At 26.3% G+C, this 20,369-nt stretch overlaps 1 long non-coding RNA gene across 4 annotated transcripts; it reads right to left on the minus strand.

Moving 5' to 3' along the window:
* Positions 1–4: 4 nt before the first annotated feature.
* LOC123265653 lies at positions 5–19,306 on the minus strand. Of its 4 annotated transcripts, none has more exons than XR_006509624.1 (5): positions 19,270–19,306; positions 5,690–6,642; positions 2,162–2,327; positions 1,822–2,102; positions 5–480 (listed from the first exon to the last, which is right to left on the minus strand). It is a non-coding gene; the product is annotated as an uncharacterized LOC123265653 (long non-coding RNA). The 4 variants fall into 4 exon arrangements; XR_006509625.1 differs by lacking the exon at positions 19,270–19,306 and adding an exon at positions 9,769–10,012 and having other exon boundaries at positions 6,556–6,642; XR_006509623.1 differs by lacking the exon at positions 19,270–19,306 and adding an exon at positions 9,769–10,012 and having other exon boundaries at positions 5,722–6,642.
* Between the last annotated feature and the right edge of the window lie 1,063 nt (positions 19,307–20,369).

Consider the following 20,369-nt stretch of genomic DNA (forward strand, 5'->3'; position numbering starts at 1 on the left):
CACTTATTTTCTTCAACAATACTTCAAACAGCCTCCAACTGACTAAAACTGCGCAATCATACCCGCCATTTTCCGTCGTAGATTTAATCTGCGCATGCGCGTTGGCTTCTTGTGCGACTGCGTATTTAAACACTTTTTTCCCAAAATTTTTCTCACTTCACAACAAATAAACACTTACACTCACTTTTACACACTTCACAAAACTTAAAAATGTCAAAAAAACCGAAACTAATTTTTAAAAAAATCACTTGGTACTTTTAGTATAAAACAATCTCTCAACCAGCGATGCTCTTTAGAAATCACGATAGTCAACAATTACCAGATAATTACTGTCTTAAATGTCAAATTATCCCACAGAGATGAATAATAACATTCTAAAACAATTAAACAACAATTAATTACCTCAGCACTTTGCTTTCTGCCGAGTTCCGTCTTCTTCGGTAACTGCCGTCTTGATTGCGCGCGCCACCTAACGGAAAACTTCCAAAGCGCGAAAATTTTTAAATTTTGAAAATAATTTTTGAATTTTTTTTTAAATAAAAAATAAATAAAAATTTTTTATTTCTTCAAAGAAGAAACACAAAAAAAATAAAATTTTTTTCGAAATTGAAAATTAAAAAAAAAATTTTTTTTTTTTTTATTTTTAAACTAATTTATAATTTAAAAGTTTTTGAATTTACTATTTAAAAAAAAAAATCTGAAATAAAAAAAATAACAAATGATAAATAACAATAAAATAACAAAATTAGAGGAATAAACTTCGGAAGCGCGAAAACTTTAAAATTTTGAAAATAATTTTTGAACTTTTTTTTTAAATAAAAAATTAATAAAAATTTTTTATTTCTTCAAAGAAGAAATACAAAAATAATAAAATTAAAAAAAAATTTCTTTTAAATTAAAAATTAAAAAAAAAAATTTTTTTAATTTTTAAACTAACTTATAATTTATAATTTAGAAGTTTTTAAATTAACTATTTAAAACAAAAATCTGAAATAAAAAAATCAAAAATAACAATAAATAATAAAATAACAATTAGCAGAATAAACTTCGGAAGCGCGAAGATTTGAAAATTTTGAAAATAATTTTTTAACTTTTTTTTAAAATAAAAAATTGATAAAAATTTTTTATTTCTCCAAAGAAGAAATCTAAAAATAATAAAATTTTCTTTTTATTTCTTAATTAAAAATAAAAAAAAAATTTTTTCTTTTTAATTTTCAAACTAATTTGTAATTGATAATTTATAAATTTTTTAAATAACTATCTTATATTAAAAAAAAAAAAAATTGAAAATTTTAAAGATAATTTTTGAACTTTTTTTAAATAAAAACTTTTTATTTTTTCAAAGAAGAAATACTAAAATAATAAAATTTTTTATTTAATATTTCCAAATTGGAAATTTAAAAAAAAAATTTTTTTTTTAATTTTTAAACAAATTTGTAATTTATAATATAGAAGTTTTTAAAATAACTTTTTTATATTGAAAAAAAAAAATAAAATTTTAAAGATAATTTTTGAACTTTTTTTAAATAAAAAATTAATAAAAATTTTATCATTTCTTCAAAGAAAAAATAGAAAAATAATAAAATTTTGTAAAAATTTTTTTCTAAATTGAAAATTAAAGAAAAATTTTTTTTTCAGTTTTTAAACTAATTTGTAATTTATAATTTACAAGTTTTTAAAATAATTATTTTATATAAAAAAAAATAAAATCTGAAATAAAAAAATTACAAATTTAATAATAAATATATACTACAATAAATAATAAAAGAACAATTAGCAGTACAAATAATAACCGTAAAAATAAATTTAATGAGAGCTTACCCTTTACAAAAGCATGATTACAAGTTTGGACATGAAAAGGGTTGCTTGATTTTATAGCCCTCCGTTTGATCCTCCTCCTGGTCACGAGTTTCAAAGTTCAACTTCTTCTTCTTCTTCTTCTTCTTCTTCTTCTTGTACATCGTCTTCCTCAGCATCTAATTTATCTCAATCTCCTCACACAGTTGTACCGAAACAGGTTTTTCGTCCACATTAGCCGTAATTACAACTTGTAATATGCAAAGAAATCGGGTGTGAGAAAGTACGGGTATAAAAAAAAGGAACTGAACAAAAAAAAAAAAATAAAAAGAAAAGGTTTATAAAAATAAAAGTGAGAACTGACCAACGGGATTGCGCTGGTCATGGTACTGGCCACGTTGCTCGACTCGCCTTTTTTCTTCTTTTTTATCATCTTCTCCCTCATCGGTTTTCATTCTCTCTCTTCACTTCGCTAATCTTCGCCAGTCTCAGCACCAGCGCAACTGAGACAGAAAACAGATTACTCGGGTCTAAACACAATAAAAAGTTAATTACTTCGGCCACGCGCCAATTATTGACATTAAATTCTTTTTTGTTTACAAACACGATTTTTTATAGATATTATAAATTATTACATACTAGCAACTTGCAGTCACTATGTGACTTGTGAACTATAAATAAATAAAATTTTGCTTTATTAAATAATGACTTTTGTTAAATTGCACTGTACTTTTTTAAATTGATGTTTTCAAATATATAAGCTCATCCCGATGTTACACTCGTCGAGAGCTTTCATTTGAGTACCCACATGCATTTTTGATATATTTTTCATGTATACATATATATAATATATATAAATATATGACATATATGAAAAATTGATGTAAGTGCTCAAACGAAAGGTCTTGATGAGTGAAACATCGGGATGAGCTTATATCTTTAAAATATATATTATATATTATATATATGAAAAATATACCAAAATTGTAAACTATTGATATTTTTAAAAATATAAGCTCATCACAATGTTACACTCATCAAGAACTTTCATTTCAATACCCACATGCATTTTTCATATATTTTTCATATATACATATATATATAAATATATGACATATATGAAAAATTGATGTGGGTATTCAAATGAAAGGTCGTGATGAGTGTAACATCGGGGTGAGCTTATATCTTTGAAATATATATTATATATATGCATATATATGAAAAATATATCAAAATTGTAAACTGTTGATATTTTTAAAAATATAAGCTCATCACAATGTTACACTCGTCGAGAGCTTTCATTTGAGTACCCACATGCATTTTTGATATATTTTTCATATATACATATATATAATATATATATAAATATATGACATGTATGAAAAATTGATGTGGGTATTCAAATAAAAGGTCTTGATGAGTGTAACATCGGGGTGAGCTTATATCTTTAAAATAGATATTATATATATGCATGTATATGAAAATATATCAAAATTGTAAACTGTTGATATTTTTAAAAATATAAGCTCATCACAATGTTACACTCGTCGAGAGCTTTCATTTGAGTACCCACATGCATTTTTGATATATTTTTCATATATACATATATATAATATATATTTCAAAGATATAAGCTCATCCTGATGTTACACTCATCAAGAGCTTTCATTTGAGTACCCACATGCATTTTTGATATATTTTTCATATATACATATTTATAATATATATAAATATATGAAAAATTTATTTGGGTACTCAAATAAAAGCTCTTGATGAATGTAACATCGGGATGAGCTTAAAATATCAATAGTTCACAATTTTGATATATTTTTCATATCCATGCATACATTCTAAAGATATAAGCTCATCCGGATTTTACATAATTAGATGAATTTTTTTTTCATAATTTATTTGTTAAAAAAATTAATTTTTAAGAATTAAAAATAGTAACTTTGAAGAAAGAGAATATTATATTCTTTAAACCTCAAGTGAATTTCGCCATTAAAAGTTTAAACTTTGATCTCTAAAATGACTTTTTTGTCGATACTAAAAAAAAAAAAGAAAAAAATGAACAAGCTTTTGAGGAAAAGTTTTCATCGATATACGAAATGTAAATTAATTAAAAAATTTTAAATGATCGAATTTAATTAATAACTATTGAAGTTTGTAAAAATTGACGATGTATGTACATTTAAATATAAAATTATCCATCGTTACGTGAAAAAAGTATTGTGTGGAAAGTATAACAATGTATATAACGATGTATATAAATTCCGGGGGATATGATAACGAGGTACAAGCGAAATGCGTGGTTTCACCGTTGCCAAACCAAACTATTTGCGTCTACTCATGAATATCAACATCCAGCGTTAACAAAAATAAACTTTTTTACGTGTTACAAATTAAATATATAACTTGATAACGAACATGAATAACAAATAATAAGTCTAGTAGAATTATTGTAAGTAATAATTATAATAATCCATATTATTAAAAGAACAAGCAAAACATTCTCACTGATAGTCAATTTATAATGATAAGTATTTAGGCTGCATTCGAAATTGCTCTATCTCTAGATACATAATTAAGAAATTACCTTGTATCTCGTGAACTGTTGAAATTTTTATAGATATAAGCTCATACCGATGTTACACTCATCAAGACCTTTCATTTAAGTACCCACATCAATTTTTCATATATTTTATATATTTATATTATTTTACAAATACCATATATATAAAATATATAAAAAATATCATGCGGGTACTTAAATGAAAGGTCTCGATGAGTGTAATATCGAAATGAGTTTATATCTTAAAAAATGTCAATAATTAAGAAATGACATTGTATCTTGTCAACTATTGACATTTTTAAAGATATAAGCTCATTCTGATGTTACACTTATCAAGACCTTTCATTTGAGTACCCACATCAATTTTTCATGTATTTTATATATTTATATATTTCACAAATACCATATATATAAAATATATGAAAAATGCCATGTGGGTACTTAAATGAAAGGTCTCAATGAGTGTAACATCGAAATGAGTTTATATCTTAAAAAATGTCAATAATTAAGAAATGACATTGTATCTTGTCAACTATTGACATTTTTAAAGATATAAGCTCATTCTGATGTTACACTCATCAAGACCTTTCATTTGAGTACCCACATCAATTTTTCATATATTTTATATATTTATATATTTCACAAATACCATATATATACAATATATGAAAAATGCCATGTGGGTACTCAAATGAAAGCTCTTGATGAGTGTAATATCGGGACGAGCTTATATCTTCGAAAACATCAATATTTCAAAAAGTACAGTGCAATTTAACAAATATTTTGTGAACTATTGACATTTTTAAAGATATAAGCTCATCTCGATGTTACACTCATCGAGACCTTTCATTTGAGTACCTACATCAATTTTTCATTTATTTTATAAATTTATATATATATTATATATATGTATATATGAAAAATATATTAAAATGCATGTGGGTACTCAAATGAAAGCTCTTGATGAGTGTAATATCGGGATGAGCTTATATCTTTAGAAACATCAATAGTTAAAAAAGTACAGTGTAATTTAACCAAAGTCATTATTTAATAAAGTAATTTAATAAAGTAATTTTCTTAATCGGGAAAATTTTGGCTAAAAATTATCAAAATATTTAAAAACTTTCTTTCCAAATTTACAAAAATTTTTTTCAATAAAAAAAAATTATTTCTTCAGCTAAAAAATAAAATTGTTTAAAATTTGTTGTCACAAGAATTTCCTTTATTTTTCAAAATAAATTTTTTCAGTGTAAAAAATTCAAACCTCAAACAAATATTTAAAAACTCCTTAAAAAAAAAAAAAAAAAAAAAATAAACTACCTAAGCAATTTGCATTAAAGATTGATATTGACCTATCGTTTTCCAGGACTCAATTGAACGGGATTCTTTTACCAAAAGTCTTTACTCTCATCCGAGCGGATTTTACCTCGACTCTTAGCAAGAGTTCTTTAAAGACTTGCGGAAAGATAGGAAGCCGAGATTATCACCTTTGAAGCCGGTAACACTCTAGAATTTCGATAAATCTACAAACTAACATCTTTACTCATCTAATCCTTTGATGTTCCTTGACCAAAAAAACCTGAAAGTTTAAAAATAAAAATAAACTTAGCTATTAAAAAACAAATAAAAAAACCACGAAGCTGCCTCAGCTTGTCCCGACATTTAATAAAATTTTTCCGTAAGCGACTCAACAAGTTCCAGGCTGTAGGCCGGTATTTTCGGTCTGGTCCTTTGGTAATTAATTATCTCGGTAGGTAGGTAATCGATTTCAGCTGGAAGCACTCTTTACGCTCGACAGTTAATGTATATAGCGTAAAGTCAGCACAGGAGCATCTATACACATAACACTAGACCTAAACTCTGTTCTCTGTTGTAGATGTGTACTTGGAGCACAAGAGTACGCAAGACGGTCAGTAATGCAGTAAGACGAAGGGTTGATTGCCTAAGGAGAGACAACCACCATCCCCAAGTCCTCGCCAGGAGCTGAGAGAGACAAAGTTGACTTGTGGTTGCTGCTCGCCGGACTCTCGGTCCTTCGTCCTTTCAGCTTCAGTCTCCATGAGGTTCTCGGTCCTCGCTAGAAGAGACTGGAGACTGGAGGGTGGGTTCTCAATGTTCTTGGACTAGACTACAGAGAAACTCAAGACCAGCTAGAGTAAGACTACTCTTGGTATATATATGTCTACCTAGTCCTACTAGTGGATGCTGGTCTTCAACCCTCTCGTCATTCTCCAAAGTCCGGCTGCCTTCCGCTTACCAATTTTACTCCCAAGCTGAAACACAATCATGTCATTAAATCTTGCACAGTAAAAAATTTTTCGTCGTTGTGTAAAGTGTAAAAATTTTTGTGTAGAATATTATACTCTAGTGTGTTGAATTTTACATTCTCATGTGTTGATTTAACACACTAGAATGTTGATTTAACATTAGTTTGTGTAAAAACCGCCAGTAGCACAAATATTTGTGTTAAATTTGACGAAAATTTTTTTACTGTGTGTATTTTTACAGTATATTGTTTTTTTATTTTTATATATAAATTTTATTATATTCAAATTAAAAGACATAATTTTAAAAATTTTTTTAATAAATTAATTAATTAATATTTATATAATAATTAATTAATTAGTATTTATATAAAATATTCATTATATATTTTGCTATATAGCAAGAAAAATTTATTTTTAAAATTACATCTTTAAAAACTCTCAAAAAGTTTAAATTCAATTTTTTAAAAATAATTTTCTAGACTTAGTTTATTTTTTAAAGAACTATTGAATAATTTTTTCTGAAGAAACTTTTTAATTTATTAATTTTAAAATTTATATATAAATATTAGTAACTTTGAATTTTAATTATAAGGTTTTTTATTACAAAAAATTTTTCTAACTTCCAAAGAAGATCTCTGGGAGGTTTGCTAAAAAATATTTACTTGCGATAAGAGATTAAAATTTTAAAAATTTTTGTGATCATAAAATATTGTAATTCATTAGAAAAATTATCAAAATATCTATTTTAATTTATGAAAATGAAAAATGAAAAATCAAGAAAATTGGTAAAAATTAAAGACGGGTATTTTAGAAAAATATTTTTTAAACTTTTGAATTTCATATTTTTCTATATAAGCAACTGGCCGCAAAATGTAATTTATACTTTTTATAGGAAATTAAACGCTCTACAAAAAAAGCCTCTTATAATATTTTGATGAATTGAATTTTTAAAAAATTAAGTACATATTATAAATTGTCAAATTTTTTTTCATTTTCTGCTAAACTATTATTTAAAAAAAAATTGATCGCAAAAAAATTATGAAAGCATGCCTTAAGTAAGGTAAAAGACCCAGTTATTGACACTGGCCTAGTAATTGACACTTTCAATTTTATTTTAATAATAAAAGAAATCAACTTTAATAAAACAATAAATACTAGCAACCTTGCAATCACTACTTGAAATTTTGCTTTATTAAATAATGACTTTTGTTAAATTGCACTGTACTTTCTTAAACATTAACCTTTTTGAAGATATAAGCTCATTCCGATGTTACACTCATCAAGAGCTTTCATTTGAATACCCACATGCATTTTTTGATATATTTTTCATATATACATATATATAGTATATATAAATATATGAAAAATTTATGTGGGTACTCAAATGAAAGGTCTCAATCAGTGTAATGTCGGGATGCGCTTAGATCTTTAAAAATGTCAATGGTTTACAAGATACAATGTCATTTCTTAATTATCGACATTTTTCAAGTTATAAACTCATTTCGATGTTACACTCATCGAGACCATTGATTTAAGTACCCACATGGCATTTTTCATATATTTTATATATATATAGTATTTGTAAAATATATAAATATATAAAATATATGAAAAATTGATGTGGGTACTCAAATGAAAGGTTTCGATGAGCGTAACATCGGGATGAGTTTATATTTTCAAAAATATCATTAGTTTACAAGCTAGCAAAGTCAGTTCTTAATTATTGACATTTTTAAAGATATAAGCTCATCCTGATGTAACACTCATCAAGAGCTTTCATTTGAGTACCCACATGCATTTTCATATATTTTTCATATATTCATATATATAATATATATAAATATATGAAAAATTGATGTGGGTACTCAAATGAAAGGTCTCGATGAGCGTAACATCGGGGTGTGCTTATATCTTTAAAAATATCAATATTTCACAAAATACAAGGTTATTTCTTAATTATGTATCTAGAGATAGAGCATTTTCGATTGCAGCCTAAATGCTTATAATAAATGAATTATAAATTTCAAGAAAATTGATTTTTTGATATTTAATTTTTTCAATTAGAATAAAATTGCAAGTATCAAACTAGGCCAGTGTCAACAACTGGGTCTTTTACCTCAGTAAAAATACCAATAAAATTTGAAGCAATCAATTTTTAAATTACATTACAAAAATAAAACATTTTTAAATTAAAAGTGCGTCTAAAAATAATCAACAATAACATCCCCTAAAAGATTTCACCCAGCAGCCGCTGAATGACTTAGAGCTCGACCAAAATATCGGCGAATAACTATCAATAGAAACAGAACTCGTGACTCCGAGTCGGGTCTTAACGTGCTGTCTCTGAAGAAAGCTTCAAGTGGAGCAATATCCTCGTTACTATTATTAGTGGTGGTGTGTCCTGGGTCTCGAAAGTGGGTGGTAGCCCCACCAGGTCTCCTCAACACACATGAGTAGTCTGGAGACCACCGGGCACAATAATTACTCCGGGCTAGGGGCAAGAAGTAAGGAGCAAGGACGCTCAAGAAAAGCGGGATAGGGATAGGACCTAGGAGGTTGTTCGAGCCAGGAGAAGAGGGATGAGACGTAAGACTTGGCTCTTTACTTAGTACAGAAACAGAATAGAAGGGGTGGCCGGCAATCGATACATGCACACTCACTGCCGCTCCCAATCGTGTATGTATTTATGGACACCGGCCGCGTGACACGCAACGTTCTATTCCTGTTATAGTATGCACCACCCATTCATTTACCCACTACCCACCCATCCACCCACATACCCACCCATCCACCCACACACCCACCCATTCACCCACTCACCCTGGCAAGGAGTCGAGTCGAGTTGAGTTGAGTTGAGTCGGGACCAAGACTGCTAGCTGCAGTAAAGTTTGTCGGGAAAGGGACAAAGACAAAGCCGGCCCGCGAGTAGACCGTTACATATATATATCTGTAATTGTTCATGTATGTATTAGTTCATACGGTGGAAAGGTATAAGGTAGACGAGTAAAGATAAAGCGGACTATACACGCATACATAAAGACACAAACAACGGGCAAGTTACATAAGCTCCTTCAGCCCCTCGAGTCACCTTACCCTTACCCTTACCCTACTCCCTTACTCCTTTATACTCACCTATACTTATAGGGATGGATAATATATAGCTATATCTACGACGTCTTCACCCTGTAGCCGGTACTTCCACGCTTTCCTTCCATTCCTCCTTATTCTCTCTCGCTCTTACAGATATTCCTTGATACGAGGGTATATATCTATAGGATATTCTATTGGGTTCCATTCCTTGCCCAGTACAGCAGTTTCTAATTTACATTCCCCTCTGTTCGCACTCCCACCACCCGTTGTCCGTCTTACAGCAACTGTATTCTGCAATGAAATATAATTCGAATTTATTAGGCAGATAAACTACTTTAATGGTTTACTAAAATTTATTTTATTTTATTTTAACTAGCAACCATGCAGTCACTATGTGACTGCTGTGAATTGTAAACTATAAATAAATAAATGTTTTTTTATTAAATAGTGATTTTTGTAAAATTTCAATGTATTTTCTTGAATATTGACGTTTTTTAAAATATAAGCTCATTCCGATGTTAGTCTCATCAAGAGCTTTCATTTGAGTACCCACATGCATTTTTGATATATTTCTCATATTTACATATATATAATATATAAATATATGAAAAATTGATGTGGGTACTTAAATGAAAGGTCTCGATGAGTGTAATATCAGGATGAGCTTATATCTTTAAAAATGTCAATAGTTCACAATTTTGATATATTTTTCATGTATACATATATATAATATATATTTTATAGATATAAGCTCATCCCGATGTTACACTCATCAAGAGCTTTCATTTGAGTACCCACATGCATTTTTGATATATTTTTCATATTTACATATATGTAATATTTATAAATATATGAAATATATGAAAAATTGATGTGGGTACTCAAATGAAAGGTCTCGATGAGAGTAATATCGGGATGAGCTTATATCATTAAAAATGTTAATAGTTCACAAGATGCAAGGTCATTTCTTAATTATGTACCTAGAGATAGTGTATTTTCGAATGCAGCTTAAATATTTGTCATCATAAATTGACTATTGGTGAGAATAATATGAAACTTTGAAAGTTTAATTTTATTGATTAAAAGGTAATAAATTGATGGTTTAAAAAATAATTTTTAGAACTTCTTGATTGCTTTATTTTTTTCAATAATAATTAATTAACTTTATTAACTAAAATATAATTGACTAATGGCTTTAAAAACAATTTTTAAAGAAAAAATATTTAAACTGAGAATTTTTTCTAAATTATTATTATTTATAAAAACTTCTTGATTATTTTATTTATTTTTAATAATTATTAATTAATTTCATTAATTAAAAGATGTTTAATTAATAGAAAAAAAAATTTAAAGAAGAAATATTTGTACTAAGAAAATTTTTTTAAATAATATTTAAGCACAAAAAACTAAATTGTTACTAAAATACTCGTCAAAAATTTTATACAATAATTAATATTCAGAAATTAATTATGTGTTTATTTTTGACCCAATAAAACATTTTGCCAATTTATTGGTTAGAAATATAATGTTCATTTTTTATCAGAATAAATAAAAATTATAGAATATAAAATAAAAGCATATTTAGTCTCAACATCCTCAATTTCCATTACTTAAAACCTGATATTATTAAATATAAATTTTATACAATTTTTCATGCATAACTTTCTTTAAATTCTTCATCAAGAACTCTAAAACAAAAAAATTCTCTAAACTTTAATATAAAATAATTACTAAATACTTGATTAAAATAAAAAAAAATATTTTCTTAAATAATTATGCAATTCTATTAAAACTAGCACTTAAAAAAAAATTATATATCTTTCCATAAACCTAGGGTCAGACAATTAGCTAATGAGCATTTATATATCTGACCATCGTCTTTATATATTTTTAATTTAAAACTTTTCACACCTAATAATATTTACCGACTAACCATAATGTTAATTTTAAATAATTCTATCAAAAAACATTTAATTTTTAGAATTTTTTTTTTTTAATAAATTATGGCAAGAAAATTAGAAAAAAAAATTGACTTATAGAAATTTTAAAAAAATAAAAAATGCAATTTTTTAAAAATAATTTTTTTGAACTAATTTGTTTGTTAAAAAAAATTAAAAAATTCTCTAGTGACTGCTAACTTTAATATCGTAAAATTATTATAAAATAAAAATTGTAATTATAATATCCACCCCCTACAATTTTCCTGAAAAACAAACACCCTCAAAATGATCGCTCTATTTTTTTTACAAAAAAAAAATTATTATTATTATTATTTTTATTTTAAAATAAAATTAATAAAAAATTTTTTCCGGGATCTCTTAAAAAAATCTTCTTGAAAATAAAAATATTACAATTATTATTATTATTTTTATTTTAAAATAAAATTAATATAAAATTTTTTCCGGGATTTCTTAAAAAAAATTTTCTTGAAAATAAAAATATTATAATTATTATTATTATTTTTATTTTAAAATAAAATTAATATATTATTTTAAAATAATTATTAAAATTTAAATTAATTAATTATTTTAAAATAAAATTAATATAAATTTTTTTCCGGGATTCCTTAAAAAAAAAAAAATCTTGAAAATAAAAATAAATTCTAAAACAAAAAAAATGGTAAAATTAAAAAGTGAGGGAAGTAAAAGCAGTGGTTAAAAATCAAAATAATACTCACATACATAAACGGAGTGGTCGTAAGTATTAGTGAGTAGAGGGATTGTGGAAAAATGCTGGAAGGCGCGCGTGAATAATTCAGAGGGGTGCGTGTATAAGAGGAGATCCCGTAAGAAGTAGCTGGAACGAGTAGCGGTGATCCGTCGGGTGGTGAGGGTGGCCAGAGGCAAGCAAAGGCTGGTAAGCAGGGTGATAAGGAGGTGGGAGGGTGCCAGAAAAGATGAAGAAGACAGCAGTAAGGGTTACGAGCATCACTCATCAACGGCGGCCATATTGCCACGTACCCTCATACCCTGGATCTTCATCCTGATAATTCTACACTCCCCACACCGTTATCGTCTCTCCTCCTTCCCCCTTGTATCCTCCGAGGACCTCAGTCCCTTGCTGCCCTCCTTCTTATTCGTCATCCTCATCTTCTTCTTCAGCGTCTTCAGTTTCTTATTCTTATTTCTTATTCTTCTTGTTCTTGTTCTTATTTCTTCTTGCTGGTATTCTTATTTGAGCCCCGGCGTGTGGCGGTGGCTGCTTAATGAGAACCTCCACCCCGAGAGGTGGACGGGTGGTACTCAGCTCTCCTCAGCTCCAACCAGTCCACCCTCACAAGGCTCTTTCTCTCAAACTATTTCTTATCCTTTTTTATCTTAACTATTTTCTCTTTCTGTCTTGAGTACAAGTCGCCGGTACCGTGCTTCATACCACGCACTCTCACAACTCACTCGTCCGTTACAACAACAGCTAAATATTTATGTATTATAAATTTGTATATGTAGATGTATATGAGTCAACAATATACGCTAGATGTACATATATCCTTCGCTACTCAACACACAGACACACTAACAGGCAATCGATTTTTAAGGCGCATGGGGGAGAGATTAATTAACACGACGTATGTCGTATATGAAGCCTGAGGGTTTAATGTAAATGTAATTATTGCGTGAGGTTAACTTAAGTGATTTTTAAAACAGTCGTTTATTATTAATATTGACATTTTGGTATTTTAGTCACTTGGATATTATTAATTGTAACTGGTCATTTTTAATAATTCTATGCCATTTTTTTTAAGTGTTATTAATGGAGCCTTTTTTTTTATCAGTTGGATCTGTTTTAGAAAATTTATTGTTTTAATCGAAAATTATGATTTTAATTTTTTTAAATATTTATAAATAAATTTTTTATTAAAAAATATTTTAACAATTATAATTAAAAATTATGATTATGGTTTTTTTTTAATCTATATTATTAAAAAAATTTGTCAATTCATAATTAAGAAATGACCTTGTATCTTGTGAACTAGTGAAATTTTTTAGGATATAAGCTCATCCCGATGTTACACTCATCAAGACCTTTCATTTAAGTACCCACATCAATTTTTCATATATTTATATATATTATGTATATGTATATATGAAAAATATATCAAAATTGTGAATTATTGACATTTTTAAAAATATAAGCTCATCCTGATGTTATACTCATCAAGGCCTTTCATTTGAGTACCCACATCAATTTTTTATATATTTATATTTATTATATATATGTATATATGTAAAATATATCAAAAATTCGTGTGGGTACTCAATTGAAAGCTCTTGATGAGTGTAACGTCAGGATGAGCTTATATCTTTAAAAATGTTAATAATTAAGGAAGTAAAGGTCAATTTAACAAGTTATTATGTATGTATACATGATAAATATATCAAAATTGTGAACTATTGACATTTTTTCAAATATAAACTCACCTTGATGTCACACTCATCAAGACCTTTCATTTGAGTACCCACATCAATTTTTCACATGTTTCATATATTTATAAATATTATATATATGTATATATGAAAAATATGTCAAAATGCATGTGGGTACTCAAATGACTGCTCTTGATGAGTGTAACATCGGGATGAGCTTATATCTTTAAAATATATATTATATATATGTATATATGAAAAATATATAAAAATGCATGTGGGTACTCAAATGACAGCTCTTGATGAGTGTAACATCGGGATGAGCTTATATTTTTAAAAACGTCAATAGTTAAAAAATTACAGTGCAATTTAATAAAATTCATTATTTAATAATATTGCTAGTAAACTATTAATTAAAATAATTGTAATAAGTAAGAAAAAAAAATCTTTAAATAATTTTTTTTTAAGTTTAAATATTTAAACAAATTTTCGAATATAGCTTATGATTTCAATTTTTCCTAATAAATTATTATGAAAAATTTTTGAATAAATTAATAAAATAATTTAAGAAGAAAAGAAACTAAACAAATAAATTTTCTATAAAAAGACCCTCTAGCCCAAAACAGCATTAAAAAACTCCCAATGAATAGTAGCAATAAAAAGTATAATTTAAAAATGTTAAGATGTATGATTACAGTCAATAGAACGTTAGAAATAACAACGATAGCAAAAGATAGGCCGTAGAATCTCAGTGCATGTAAATGCAAATTTCCTCGGAAGACAATCGGGTATATCTTGTGGTATCGAGTTTCGACAATGATATTATCATAAAATAGTCTATCGTACGAGTCTACCGTAGTCTGGCAACATATAAATACATGTAGCTACAAATACATTATACCTATATGCTGTATCTAAGCGACTTAAAGACTGGGACAGGGTTGCGTGCATGCATGTCGAAAAATCAACCCCTGCTCACATACATCCCCACATTCATTTAAATAAATCTTTAATTTTAATATTCGTGTGTATAAATAAAAAACGTATATAAGTCTACACTTATAGAAGGATTTGCTTATATTTATAAGCTTCATTAACTGTTAATAAATAATATTTTTTAACATCATAGGATTTAATAAATATTTATTAACAGTTAATAAATTGCACAGAAAAAAAAATTTCTTGACTGGAGAACAAAATTCTTTGCTCAAGAAAATTTTCGGGTGCCTGAAGGAAGACCGAAGTTGTGTTGGTCGAAGTAAAAATTTTTCTTGAAATTCTATTCTTGGTGAAAGTCATTTTTTCTTAATTCAAATTATCATAAATACTTAATACAATAAATTTTTATATTTGATTAAGATTTTTAGATACTTTAGGGAAGCAGCGCCACCTACTTCAGCTGAGAAAAAAATTTTCTCACCTTGAGAAAATTTTTCTCGAGAATATTTGATACCCATTTTATATTATTTTAGCGTGCAATTATACATATTGAATGAAAAAAAATGATGAAATATTATTTGATCTTCCCATTTGACATGTTAATCAATAAAAATATTAATGAAAATTTACTTCTATCTTTACATTTAATTTTTTGGAGCAAGAGAGAAATTTTCTCAAGACAAGAAAATTTCCTTCTATCAAGAACTAAATTTTTTGGAGCAAGAGGCTGAATTTTCTCAAAACAACAAGATTTTCTTGACCTAAATAAATTTTCTTGGATCACGATACGTATTTCTTAAAGCAAGAAAATTAATTTTGTTGGAATAAGTGAAATTTCTTGTCAAAAAAAATTTTTTTTTCGCTCAAGAAAATAATTAGGAAGAAAAATATTTTCTTAGCTCAAGTGAACCTTTTTTTCTGTTTATAAATATTTGTTAACTATTAATAAATACTTATTAACTATTAATAAAAGTACTTTCCTCCTAAATAAATATTTATTGAATGTTAAAAATATTTATTAAAATTTAATAAATTAAATAATTGTCTTCAAATAAATTAAATAATTAATAGTTAAAAAATCCTATCAGTGTATAATTTTTATAAATCAAAATGAATCAATTAAAAAAATAATCTATTATTTTTAAAATGTTAATAAAAAGTCAAAATTTGTATAAAAATTCAAATTCAAAAATTTTTATAAAATTTAATTTATTTTTAAAGAGCAAACTTACGATTTTTTATTTTGATATTTGTAATTTAAATTTGTGCAAAATTATTTTTTAATTTAAAATTAATAACAAATACAGATAAATTTATTGAATTGCTTTCAAATAAATTAAATAATTAATAGTTAAAAAATCCTATCAGTGTATAATTTTTATAAATCAAAATGAATCAATTAAAAAAATAACCTAATAATTTTAAATTGTTAATAAAAAGTCAAAATTTTTATAAAAATTCAAATTCAAAAATTTTTATAAAATTTAATTTATTTTAAAAAAGCAAACTCATTTTTATCTTGACAAAAATCAATTTTACGATTTTTTATTTTGATATTTGTACTTAAAATTTGTTCAAAATTATTGTTTAATCTAAAATTAATAACAAATATAGATGAATTTGATGAATTGTCTTCAAATAAATTAAATAATTAATAGTTAAAAAAATCCTTCTACCCGAATAAATAAAAGTATGTAAAATCAATGACGATTAATTACAAAATGACACAGATACGCACGAGGGATTGTGTGTAGGTAGATATAAAAGGGTAGAGAGTGCCACGAAATCCGATTCGCCCTACGGGTTTTTTTTTTTTTTATGCCCGCGGGTTTTATGGCGTGTAGGAGATTATACCTCTTCTCTAACCACTGCACACGGAATATATATACATATAGATATATAAAAGTGTATATAGTAAAAAAGAAGCAGTATAAGTAAAAGCAAAGCAACCACCCCGTCTACTTGGTTGCTCGTCTCATCTCGCAGGCAACGTCTTACCTCCCAACCGCCTGTTTTACTCACCCTTGGTCGCTTCATTTCTCCTTGGAGAAACGAGTCGGAGCAAAGAAGAAGAAAATGCTGGGAAAGAAGAAGAAAGAGAGGAAGAAGAAGAAGAAGTGGAAGCGGATAAAAAAGGAGTGATGAAGGGATGGAATGAAGGAGGGGTGAAGAGAAAGACTGAGTACGCTCGCGGGTCGTTATTTTTGTGCCTGCCTCGTCTTTAATTTCTCCCCAGAATAAGGTGGGCACCCTACTACCTACTACCACTACGACCAACACTACCTATCCTCATCTTGTTCTTGTTTTTGTTCTTTCTCCTGCTCGCTCCAGTAAAACTTGTACCCAAGGAGTAGAGAAGTAGAGCTGTCTTGGCATTCAGACGTGGCGGACGCACCACCACCGGTCTTTCTTGGTTGTCTTAGTTCGTATGCATATCTCAGTCTCAGTGGCTCACATATTGATTCAGGGCGTCATTACGAGTCTCTAGTCTCGAATGGATCCCCTGGATGTGAGGGTGTATGGCCCACACTCAACACTACCCACCAGAATCACCTACACCACAACACAACAACCCCCTTTAAACTCCAGCTAAACATGTCCATTTATACTTAAGTCCTTCTTACCTAAATGGACACTTTGCCTTTCTATGTGCGTATAAACTATTGCGACTGTTTCAATTATTTCATTTTGGTTTCTTTAGATTGTTGTTTAGTGAAGAGGAATTTTTTTTTAATGAAATTATAGTTGCAGATACTTTTAATAATTTTTAGAATTTTTTTAAGAAACAAATTTTTTCGAAAAAATTTTTAATAATTTTTTAGAAAAAATTTATTTGTTGAAAAAAAAATTATCAAGTGGATAACTTTGATGTTATTTAAATAATTTATTTATTTAGAAGATATTTATTCAATTTTAATTATTTTTATATCAAATAAATTATGACAAAAAAATTCGAAAAAAAATTGACGTAGAATTTTAAAAAAATTAAAAATGCAATTTTTTTAAAATAATTTTTTTGATGAAAAAAAAATTATCAAGTGACTGAAGATATTTATTCAATTTTAATTATTTTTATATCAAATAAATTATTACAAAAAAATTGACGTAGAAATTTAAAAAATAAAAATGCAATTTTTTTCAAATAATTTTTTAGAGTAAATTTCTTTGTTGAAAAAAAATTATCGAGTGATTGATAACTGATTTTATTTCAAAAATTAATTTATTTAGCAGATATTTATTCAATATTCATATCAAATAAATTATGACAAAAAAATTAAAAAAAAAAAATTGACATGTAGAAATTTAAAAAAATTAAAAATGCAATTTTTTTTAATAATTTTATAGAACAAATTTGTTTGTTGAAAAAAAATTATTAAGTGACTGATTTTACTTAAAAAATTTATTTATTTAGCAGATATTTATTCAGTTTTAATAATTTTTATATCAAATAAATTAGTGCAAAAAATTATAAAAAAATTGAGATGTAAAAATTTTAAAAAATTTAATTTTTTTTAAATAGTTTTTTAGAACTAATTTTTTTGTTAATTTTTTTTTTTTCTGCAATCTATTAGTATTATTATTTCTTCATTACTTACTTGAAAATTAATTACTCTTATTTTTCAAAAGTAAATTGTAGTTGAAATTAAAAAATTTAAATAGTAATTACAGATAATTGGTAAATTTTTTTTAGTCAACCTCAAATTACTTCTTAGTTCTTTAATTAATTATTTCTTCCCGATGTGTAAAACAAAGTTTAAAAATCTTTGACGTTTACTATTACGAATTTGCGATCAATTTATATTTTTTTTACTAACCTTCAAATTTTTCAGCCAAAATTTAAATATATAATAATTGTTCTTATTATAAACTTCAAAATTTTGCCACTTGTCATCGACTGTAACCTCAAAATCCGCCATTTTTAATCATATATGATTGTAATTCCCACTTCAAATTTTATATCCCTAATTTTTACTCCCTATTAATTAACAAAAATTCAAAGCAATTTTTTTTTTCAATCTACACCATAGTAGAATTATAATTGCAACCAAGCCGCACTTTACCTTACAATTGTTTTACTTTTCTTTTGAATAATAAAAAAGTAATCTCATTTTTATTTTCATAACCTCAAAATTTTGTAAGTTGTCTTTAACACTTTGTTTTTTTATTTCTTTACTCATAAAAAATAATTTATTAAAAATTTAATGTCAATTAATTTTGATAGTTGCAATCAAAAACTTACCACAATTTTATTCATAACCTGGAAATTTTTCAAACACTCAAAAATATATTTCTTCCTTCTAAAAAAAAAAATTAAAAAATTACAAAAATAAAAAACTTTATAATGAAAAAAAATCTAATAAGAAAATTCTACATGTGAAAATAAAAAAAATTATAACACTGAAGTTGACAGACATTAGAAATTTTTTTAGAATTTTATAACAATTAAATTGTTATGAAAAAAATTTAATAAAAAATTCCACATGTAATTATTAAAGCCATATTAAAAGCAAATTTTTTTTAAGGGAGTTGGGAAAGAACGGATAGGGGAAAGGGGGGACCTACTCAGTGGGAATTTTTCCGTAATTGAAAAAATAATCAGACAGCCCAGACTGGGAATCGAACCCAGATCTCTCAGTTACGCACCAAGGGCTCTACCAGTTAAGCTATCCGAGACAAGTACTGGTCTGTAATTTTTTTTCAATAATTAAATTAGAACAAAAAAATATTTTTTAAAAATTGCATCTCCAATTCTACAAGTTTTCTACAAATTAAATTTGTTTTTTATTTTTTTGTAATAATTTTTTCAATAAAAAAACATTCTAAAAATTTTAAGATGGCTAACTTAATTTTCATAAAAAATTATCAGTGACAATTTTTATGACATTAAAGTTAGCTGTCACTTTACCAATTTTTAATTTTATTGAACAATTAAATTAATTCTAAAAAATTACATCTTTAATTTTTTAAACTTTCTACATGTCAAATTTTTTTTCGTATTATTTTTGCCGTAATTTATTTGCTAACTATACTTCTAAAAATTGTCAAATATATGCTAAATTAATTTTCATAAAATCTTTACAAGTAAGGTAAAAGCCCCAATTATTGACGATATAAGAGACGAAGTTATGATTTCATTTTTTTTAAGCAATCAAATATAAATATCGTTGAATTTTGTTTGTGGTAATTTCTTAAGTAATGTTTTAACTAATCAATTTCTTTTTTTAAAATAATAATCAGTAATATTTACTAATTAATTTTAAATAATTAAATAAATGATCTGGATACACCAATTATTGACGGGTTAAAAAACTGATTGATCTAAATATTGACATACCTTAG

This window comes from Cotesia glomerata, linkage group LG5 (assembly GCF_020080835.1).
Source record: "Cotesia glomerata isolate CgM1 linkage group LG5, MPM_Cglom_v2.3, whole genome shotgun sequence".
NCBI classification, from domain to species: Eukaryota; Metazoa; Arthropoda; class Insecta; order Hymenoptera; family Braconidae; genus Cotesia; species Cotesia glomerata.